The following is a 10042-nucleotide window of genomic DNA, read 5'->3' on the forward strand; positions in this document are numbered from 1 at the left end:
CTTGCTAGCCCCTGCTGAGGCCATGATGTCTGCCAGCTTTCAGAAATCTGTACTCTTCTGAATGCCCAGATAAATTCAAACATTAATATTTCTCATGATAATTGGGGACTTAGATATTTGAGTCCTTTTCAGGTCATATGAAAATAATTTTAGCAGATGGTGATGAAGAGGAAGCTTTATTATAATTTTAAAATGAATAAATGGTGCCCAAAACCTAACTATATTCATCCTACATAGAAGAAAAAATAGTCCCACTGGCAACATATCTATCTGCATGCTGGCATCTTTAATTCTTAAATGAATGTCTTGTTTTAAAAATAGGAAATATTGGGTCAGTGACTCGTAGCATATTTGCCATGACGTTTGCCTAGAGGACAATATAGTATATGTTATTTAACCATTTGTAGAGGATTGTTACTCCTTCAGCGAGACTCAGGAGCCAGCCTTTTCCCTTTCCTACCTCAAATTAAACAGAATAAACAAAATATGAACACTCTCCCTTGCCTCACTTTTCCAGAGCATGGGCTTCACTTCAGTCCTTCAGATTTGCTTTTCCTTTCAGCTTCCCTCCTCCTCAGCATCATCTCTCTGGGAGTTTTTAACTTCTTACAGGGCTAGCCGTCATTCCCATCAGCTGGCCCAGCACTCCTAGGTGGGCAGGCTATTACCCTCTAATGTCCTGTAGCCCCTGAGCCATTCACTTTATGACACCATTCAAATAAGGGTTTCTTTGGAAAAGGAGGTGCTTCTTAGGATGCTAAAATGCATTTCTGAGGGTGTCTGGTAGTTATAAATGATTTAATTTTCATCTTATTTTCTTAATTGAGCTAAAGTTCTCACATTTTTCAGTCTGGCTTCAGAATGCATGAGCTGAGTTCCCTCCTCCTTCCCCCCTGTGGTGTAGAATTAGATAGAGATAAAGACATCTCAAAAAGTAATTGGAAATCTTTTTGGTTTTTTAATGGACCATAGAGTCAGAACCCCAAAGTTTTGTTCCATACAATACAATGGACTCTGCCTTAGATCTATAGACCTTTAATGCTGCCAAAAACGATTCCTCTGCCCATTTGATTGTAAAAGGATAACATTCCACTTGAGGCTTGTTTTGCTCCAGTGTTTGCATTTTCAGTGTGCTTATTCCAGCTCAGATTTTTGCTGAAATAGGGCACTTAATCATATGTGGGGAGCCTTTTCCAATGCACTGGAAATCCAGTGCATCAGAGCACACTCGATTAATTGAGTCTGCTGGAGCACTTAAATTGATGTGCTCTGGTGGCCTTGCATGTCACATGTATCAGTAGTGCAGTGCACCTCCACACTGAGGTTCTGGCTACCCTTACCATAAAGAAGGGTACCCGGGCTACCCTTACCATAAAGAAATTCTTCCTTACATCCAACCTGAAACCATCCTCTAACAGTTTATGGCCATTGCTCCTTGTTCTCCCCTTGGCACCCTAGTGAACAATTTTTCTTGCAGCTCCTGATATTCACCCCTTACATACTTATAGACAACCACCAAGTCCCCCATCAATCTTCTCTTCCCCAGGCTGAACAGTCCCCGATCCCTTAGTCTTTCCTCATAAGGTTTGTTCTTCAAGTCCTTAATTATTCGTGTGGACCTTCTCTGGACCCTTTCAAGATTCTCCACATCTTTTTTGAAGTGCAATGCCCAGAACTAGACACAGTACTCCAGCTGGGGTCTCACCAGAGCTGAGTAGAGAGGAAGTATTACTTCCTTAGCACTTCTCATGATGCATCACCTAATGCATCCCAGAATGCTATCAATTCTGTTGACTACGGGGTTTCACCAACAGCTCATGTTCATCCTGTGATCAAACATAACCCGAGGTCCCTTTCAGCTATCATGCTGGCCAGGATATCTCCTATATTCATGTTGCAGGTTACTTCTCTCCAGATGAAGCACTTATTCAACTGCATCTGGTTCCACTCTATACACCTTTCCAGCTTGTCCAGGTCTGCTTGAATCTACATCCTATCCCCTAGCGTGACCATCTTCCTCCATAACTTAGTATCGTCTGCAAACTTGGCCAGCATGCTTTCCACATCCTCATCTAAATCTTTAATACAGATGTTGAACAGCACTGAGACAAGAACAGAACCCTGCAGAACACCACTAGCTACCTCTTGCCAAGATGATACAGGTCTGTCCACTAACACTATGTGGGCTTGACCCCTTAGTTAGTTCCCAACCCAACTCACTGATTTTGTCCTTTCATATCTTTAGATGCTAAACAGTGCAAAGCTAAGCATCAGTCTATGCAATAATAACTTTCTCTGAAACCAGCTTGCTCTTCTTCCAAAAATATTATTTTCAGAAATACATGCCTGAATATGAAAAAATAAATGTTTCCAAAGTATTTTGGCAGGCATACACATAAGTCTAATAGAGTCATATGATGCACAATCTTTCTTATCACTGTTTTTAAAAACTGGAACTATTCTATTTTCATTCCAGTGATTGGATAAATGCCTTCTAAAATAATTATATTAAAAATTTTGGTAAAAATTGGACACCAACAGTGAATGATTTCTGACGAACATCAACATGGGGGGCTTTTCCATTTCTTGTTAAGGAGACTGAGATTTTGAGTTGTGAGATAAGCATCTATTCATAGCTTAACTGATAAAATTTGCTTCAGCAAGAAGCCACCATTGCCTTCATCATCTATAAGGAATTTATAAAGATATAATATGTATTTATAAGAAGTGAATGTGTCTGTGCACATATAAATCTAGCTATATGTATGCATAAGCATTACCTTGTCTTAGACCCCATTCTATAAGCAGTTAAATAAAGCACACACTCAAGTTTAATCATGTGAGAAGTCCCAACAGAGGCATCACTGGATCCACTGTGGAGGGACTAGATTTTGCTGTCAATGACTAAATTTAAGCACATCTGTAAGTGTTTACAAGATTCTAGGATTTAAAAAAAAGATTTAGTTAGTTCAGTTTAGATGACTGAATACCCTACTGATAGAAGTATGCAGAAGCGTTTACTTGCTAGCTGTCTGCTCTGCGGAAAGACCATACTTCCTATGGCACCCAGTCACAGGGACACAACGCATGCATCCCAACATGCTTTTCAGGCCCCACAGTCTTCCTGGAGACAGGTGATAGCAGCCAAGGCCACATGTCAGGGCGGATTGGCTGGAGGTCCCAGTTCCCTCCCTCAAAACTCTCCCTTTCTCCCTCTCATCTCTCAGGCTGTTAAACCGTAGACTCGGAGTGGGACTGCTGTCTTGTCAAGCCTGTCATTTTTTCTTTTAGCAGCCGAGTGGCTTGTTACCTCTTTCAAGGGACCAGTTCCACTGCAGATCAAGTGATTCTGGTTAGGGACATGTGCTGATGGAGTGGGTTGAGTGCCAGCTAGTTGTCTGGGGGCTGTATTTCCCATTTGGGCTGGGTTGGGCTGCTTTCTATTGGTGGGGAAGAGGGAGGGAGAGGGATCATTGGTAGGGCTTGTGGTACTGCTGCAGCTTCCAGCTTCCTGGCTATCATTAGGATGCATACTGCTACCATGGGAAGTCCTACCACCTTAGCTATTCCTGGGGAAGTGGGGTTCTTGTGGTGCTGCTGGGGCCCTGGGGATGGAAAGAAAGCTTGAAAATCTGAACCTGCAGTCTTGCATGTTGGGTTGCCGGTCTAGGGCTCTCAAGTACCATATGGGACTGATGCTCCCTCCACCTGTGCAGCATTTCAAGCTGGTACCCACAATCCTGTGTATGAGGCTGTAGGCCTGGGCCTCTGAAATGTCACAGGGGCAGGGGGAATCTACCCTCCCATGGTATTTCAAAGTACTGTGCCTGCAACCCCAGGCATGGGGTTGCAGGTGTCGGCTTTGTTGTACTCCATGGGGTGCTGGTAAGTAAGGGGGTGCTGGCAGATCTGGGGAGTGCTGGAGGGCTTCTTTCAACCAACCTGCTTGGGATTGGGGCAGGGGAGTGGGGTGCCAGCTGCGTAGCCTTGGGGCTGTGGAGAGGGTTTGGGCTTTTCCAGCCCAGAGGCTGACAGGAGGTCTGTGATTCAGTCATAATAGTGCAGTCCAACCAAGTCATAGACTTTCCTCTCTGGAAGGTAGGGGAGAGAAACAATGCACACTGGGATGCCCAGAGGACAGTGGGGGAGCTTCTATCACTTGGTACAAATGTTTATTAAACCCAACTAGCCCCTATCACACTAGAGGTAAACCTTGTTGAAGAAGGTTTAACTTTCTACCAGATTTACCATTTTTTGGTTAGATGAAAAACTGTGAACTGAGTGTTTCTACCAGACTAACAATAAAAATGTCATTCTTGTACATGCCCTAGACAAGGAAGGGCACATTGTAAAATCCAAAAAAGGGAATAACTAAAACTGTTGGAAGGTTCCTCATTGTCATTTCTTATTTGAACAGTCATAACATCCATGGCTTCTATCCCATTGGGTTCAGTTTGTCTCTTCAACTAGACAACAAAAAGACACTCTGCCTCAGCAACCTTACAGCCTAAGGTCCATATCTTACTTCAGCTCTTGTGTGAAAAAAAATGAAGGGGTCAAATTTGTATATAACATAAAGGAGAAAGGAGGACGACCTCTGTTCTTTTTTAATTTACTCACCTGTCTTTTTCATTAACAGTTTTTCCAGGACTCAAGTGTGGTTTTCCAAGCAGGGAACAGGGTCACAAGAGGTGTAATAGAATTTTGGCCTAAGTGTTTATCATTTATTATGTATTTATAATTTATTTGGTATTTATTTATAATAAATTATATATAATGTATTCTTTATAAATAGTTGTTAATTGTTTAGTATTCATTATGTATTAAATACTTGTGCAAGAAGGGGGCTTTTAAGATTAATTAGAATGAGCCAAGGGTAATAGATTATTGGACTAAGAACTAGGGAAGCAGGTGTAACTAAGAGTGACAAGCCAGGCACTGACTTAGATGGGGTGCCACAATGGCATTCCCTGTGGAGTCCGTTCTGTGACAGCAGCATCAGGACCATGTCTTTGTTGTAACAGCAGCAACAACACATAGAGGTGAGTAGACTGAACCATGGCAGAAGCAGTCATGGACTTTGAGTTCCTCAAAGATTGAACCTCCCAGCTCTCCAGTAGTCTTTTGTTAGTTATGCTTCTAGTGCAGGGCTTTTCAACCTTTTTTAATAAGTGTACCACCAGTGGCCAGACATGGACCAGGGGGGTGGAGAGTGATGCACAGCTGGACGCAGAGCAGTAGCAACATAGGGTGTGGAAAGCAGCGGTAGCTGCATGCAAGCTTCCACAGCACCTTCCCCCACCTCCCCCGTGTCTGGCCAGCCAGGCAGCACCTGTGTGGCCTGCAGAGGAGTGTTGCTACCCTCAACCTGCCCCGGCCCTACTCCTGGGATGTGGAGGCACTGGGTGGTGGGTGGCTACACTCTGTCCCTGCCCACCTGTGCATACCCCCTAGGGCTTTCTCAAGTACCCCTGGGGGTATGAGTACACCCAGTTGACAACCCCTGTTCTAGTGAATATAAAAAGGCATCAAAGAAGACAGATCAGGGAGAAGGATATAGTAGGTGGCATAGCTCTAAGATGTATCCAGAGGAGAATATCATTATAAGCCTAAACCTGAAACAATGTTCACAATAAGTAAAATAAAAAAGGAGGTGACATCATCATATTTTTGGGCCTAGATTATATTTGTGGATGTCCTTTTGGAAGCCAAAGCATATTACACTTTGAGTAAGTGTACTTTGAGAGGGGAAAACAGTCAGACAACAGATTAAGGTTTGAAGGAAGCCAATATTTATGAGGGACAGAGCATACAGGGAGGAAAGGATATTGAGAAAGGAGATGAGATACAGGAAGCTTAAATTTGATCTATTAAGATATTAATGCTAAAAGGTCAGAAAGCTTTGCAGCCAGAGGATAAAAGGGGTAGTAGAAGAAAAAGAGTGAGTAGCCAACAGCTCAAAGGTAGAGATGTCTAAGTCTGTATTTCCATGCTTTCCAACATTTTATTTTAGAATTTCACTTTACTTATAAATGTTCTGTTTTTCTTACTTTTTTCTTAAGTAACAACGTTCCAGTAAATCCTGAACATCCCTTAAATTACTGGTAGGTACTTCGAAACTTATATTTATTTTAGTTCCCTTATTTGATACGAAGGGAGGGCAGGGTGGTACCTTCAAAAATAACTTGTTCAGAAATTCCTTATTGGAAACTTAGTTGTTGAGACCCCGCAAGGTGCTCATCCCCGTCCAGAAACAGCTGTCATTGCAAACGTTAAAATCTAGCAGACAAAACAACCAGGAGAAAAGGTAATATGACTTAAAAGTAATATACTTAATAATATTCCAAGCCTGGGGCTGTACAGAAATCTTTCTGCACCAACTGTACAAGCATCCAGGAAAGGACTTGAGGAAGAGAGTTTCAAAAAGTGATCTGAGGAAACTGAGAAATGTGTGATTTAGGTAAACTGTTTAAAATATAATAGATGTATATGAAAAATGCAGAAACCATTATACAGCTCTGTATATAAAAATGTGTATATGACAATGACTTACAAGAATCATGCGACTGTTTACCAGTGGTATGATTTTGATTAATGGTGTGGCCTGACCAGTTTAACATACCATCTGCTTTTATCTCAGTGTAACTTTGTAGTCTCCACATATATTACAGCACCTACATGTTGGCTCTTAACTTAGACACTAATATTAGGCACTTTTTAGGTTCTCTTAGCTAACTTAGACACAGGAACAATCTTTTGTTATGTGCTTGCACAGTGTCTAAGCCAGTTGGGGCCCTGATACCCATTCATTTGAGAAAACAAAGCCTGGCACTGCAAATAAATAATAGTAATAATCAAACTAGAAAAAGTCAAGGAAAGTATTTGTAGAAGCAGTTTATATTAGCCCCCCTCCACAATACTAGGAAAATGAGAGGGGGTAAGCAGGAATGGAATTGAAGAGTTGAAGCTAAGAGCAATACGATTAATTGGGGATATATATAGGTGATGCAATAATTGTCTTAAACCAATTATTTTAATCAGTAATTGGCTAGTTCCTTTTGTAGAGGGTCATAGAGGGCTGGAATAGACCACATACGGTACTGTAGTCCAGACCCGTGCTTAAAGCAGGGTCCTCAATGATTAAACTATCTCATCCTAGGCCACAAAGGTACAGTTATTCAGAATATCTAGCAACATTCCACAAATAATAATTTATTGATAAAATATTCTATTAAAATAAAAATTGCTCTTTAATTATTTAAAAAATCTACTGAGTTTTTCAGTAAATACAGAAGTTTTTATGAAATATGTAATTCTCATTAGTCATAACCAGATATGATATTAGGACACTATGGGTGTGTCTACATGTCACTGTACTGCAACATTGCTATGGTGCTGTGCTTTAAAACTTTCTCTTGGAAGTACTAAAGCACAGCACAGTAACTGCCCATACTGTGTCATGCATGCAATGTGCATGGGGATAGGGATGTGGGGGCTAAGATGGCAATGATATAAAAGGCTAGGGCCAGGCATTCAAAAAGCCTGAGCCTGAACTGATTCAATCTTTGCAGGTTAGTCTAACCTGGGTAGGCTAAATCAGTCTGTATCCCAGACAGACATCCCAGAAATGCAGGCACATGCCTGCAGTGGCTCAGGCTAGAAGCCCAGGGGTGCTAAAACAGCCCTCCCTTACCCTCTGCAGGGAGCTGAGCGGGGCATGGATAGGCTCCAGCAGGATGATGTTATTAGGGAGGGGTCCCCCCCACCTCGCTTGATAGCAGAGCATTTATCAGCTCTGTTATCAGCAGAAAACTCATTAAGTAGTTAGTTAAAGCCAGATAGGGTCTGCAGAAGTTGCATACTGCTCCATGATTAAAGATTTCTTCTCATTCATATACGCCTGTGTTTATTGAACCTGGGAATCGCTATACAATATATGGCAATATTCTGTTATAAGTTACTACTTCTATTTTCTGGGGTACAGGCTCATTTCAAATAAGCATGGAAACAATGATCTTGTTCCTCCTCCTGTGATCAAGGGTCAACATAATTAAAATAATCTAATTGATTTGTACATTGTGAATATATACATATCCCAAGCTTAGTTTATTAGCTTATCATCTACATATGTTATCATATCCTAAATATGTAGGAATTAATTTCTAAATGTGAACACATATTAATAGCCAAGGGGTTTTTTTTTAATGACCTAAATGAAAAAATACAGTTTTCTCATATGTACGTATTTTCCATCTATTTTTCTCTCAATGTACAAGTCTAACTTCTACTATAAACTTTACAGTTCCTTCCTAACTTGTTGAAAGCATTTTGTATCACCTGCAAGTTACATGTGTTTTATATTTCAGCAGCTGTTATGCAATAGCAATGAGTTCACATTTTCCTAAAAAGTACCACAGAAGTCTCTTGTCTTGTTCTGCTACCATGGTAACTAATTATTACTACTTTAATCATTTGGATGAAATAAACAGCTTCTAAACAAGAAAAACAACCTAGACTCTAAGTTAAAATGTACATTCCAAGGTGTCAGAACCATAATTGGCAATTTCCACCAAAATATTTTTTATAGTATGTCATCAGGAAAAGATTTCTTTTTTTACATGAATCTATTGAAGTTGTTTTCCTCTAATACAGGTCCCCAACAGTAGTTAATAGAAGCAGAACTCATACTATTACCAATTTTATTATAAACATCTGTAGTGCACCAAGAGCCAACTTACTATAAAACATGAAATATTCACAAATTCCCTACAAGTTTTAGCAAAACCAACAGCTTTGCTGGACATAGATTTTATTACCCAGAACTCCCACAAATACGTTTTCTAACCATATTGTAAGGTGAAAATGAAGAACATATTCCCCAAGGCACTTTTTCATCCATAAATTGTGTCCCATATGAATTTTGCATCATTATTGCTTTGCTTAATAAAGCAAACAATTTTAGTCCTGTATTTACCATATCAGAACATACAAATGCCTAAAACAACCAGCCATATGCACAGCAGTTTTATGACAATTAATCACCACTTCTGAAAAGTTAGTTCCTTAAAATAATAGAGCATATTACTTTCCTTTCAAGTTCTTTTAACCTTCTCTATTGAGAGCCCAATCCTGCAAACACTAATCTCCAAGCACAGTGTTAACTGTGGTGAATAGTACTATTGACAGGTCCTTTCAATTTATGTTTTGACTTTACAATTAATTATATATATTATAATTCAGAACAGGCTTCTTGAAATCAGTTTCCCTCTTTCCTGTGTACCAATAGACAACTTATTATCATGGACAATAATGATGAAGATATTTATTACATCATCCATCCCATCCCTGCACCATTGGTACAGCATTGTCTACTGTAACTTTAAAATTAGCATTGAAATATATCAGGAAAAGATAGCTCTCTTTGTAGTCCTACTGAAAATATTAATAATAAGTGTTAAATTATTGAACAATATTTTAACTGATATTATTCAGCAATTATCTTTAAAATATTCTAACATAAGACAGTTCTGAAAAGGTACCTATTGGTTTAGCTTCCAGCTATGTGGTAGGATCAATCACTGAGATCAGTCTAGGTTCCTGAGATATTCTTGACATTAAGGACCCCTCCAACATTTAGAATATTTCCCTATCTCTCCCCTTTATCCTTGGAGGGGCAACTGTAACTTTTTCATTTTTCTATCTAGCGTAGAGATTCTGCATTTAATATTCCTACTTAATTTGTTCTGATGAATACCTAGTTAAGAAAAATGTATTTTTTCTTCAAAGAGCAGTATGCATGTACATTGGAAACTATTTCATTAAGTCAGTGACCTTTTTAAAATGAATCCCTGTTGATAAAATAAAACTGGTTACCACCTAAAGGCAGAAGTAAGGGAAATAGAATTTACATGTGTATTGGTTTCTAGGATTGATATCCAGGAAGAATAGTAAAGGGGTAGCTTACCTCAAAAGCATGGGAAAACAGCTATAATATTTTTTATGGCTCTGAGCACTGTAAAATGTACAGTTTAATTTGTTTTTA

The sequence above is a fragment of the Alligator mississippiensis genome, chromosome 1, assembly GCF_030867095.1.
Source record: "Alligator mississippiensis isolate rAllMis1 chromosome 1, rAllMis1, whole genome shotgun sequence".
In the NCBI taxonomy this organism is placed as follows: domain Eukaryota; kingdom Metazoa; phylum Chordata; order Crocodylia; family Alligatoridae; genus Alligator; species Alligator mississippiensis.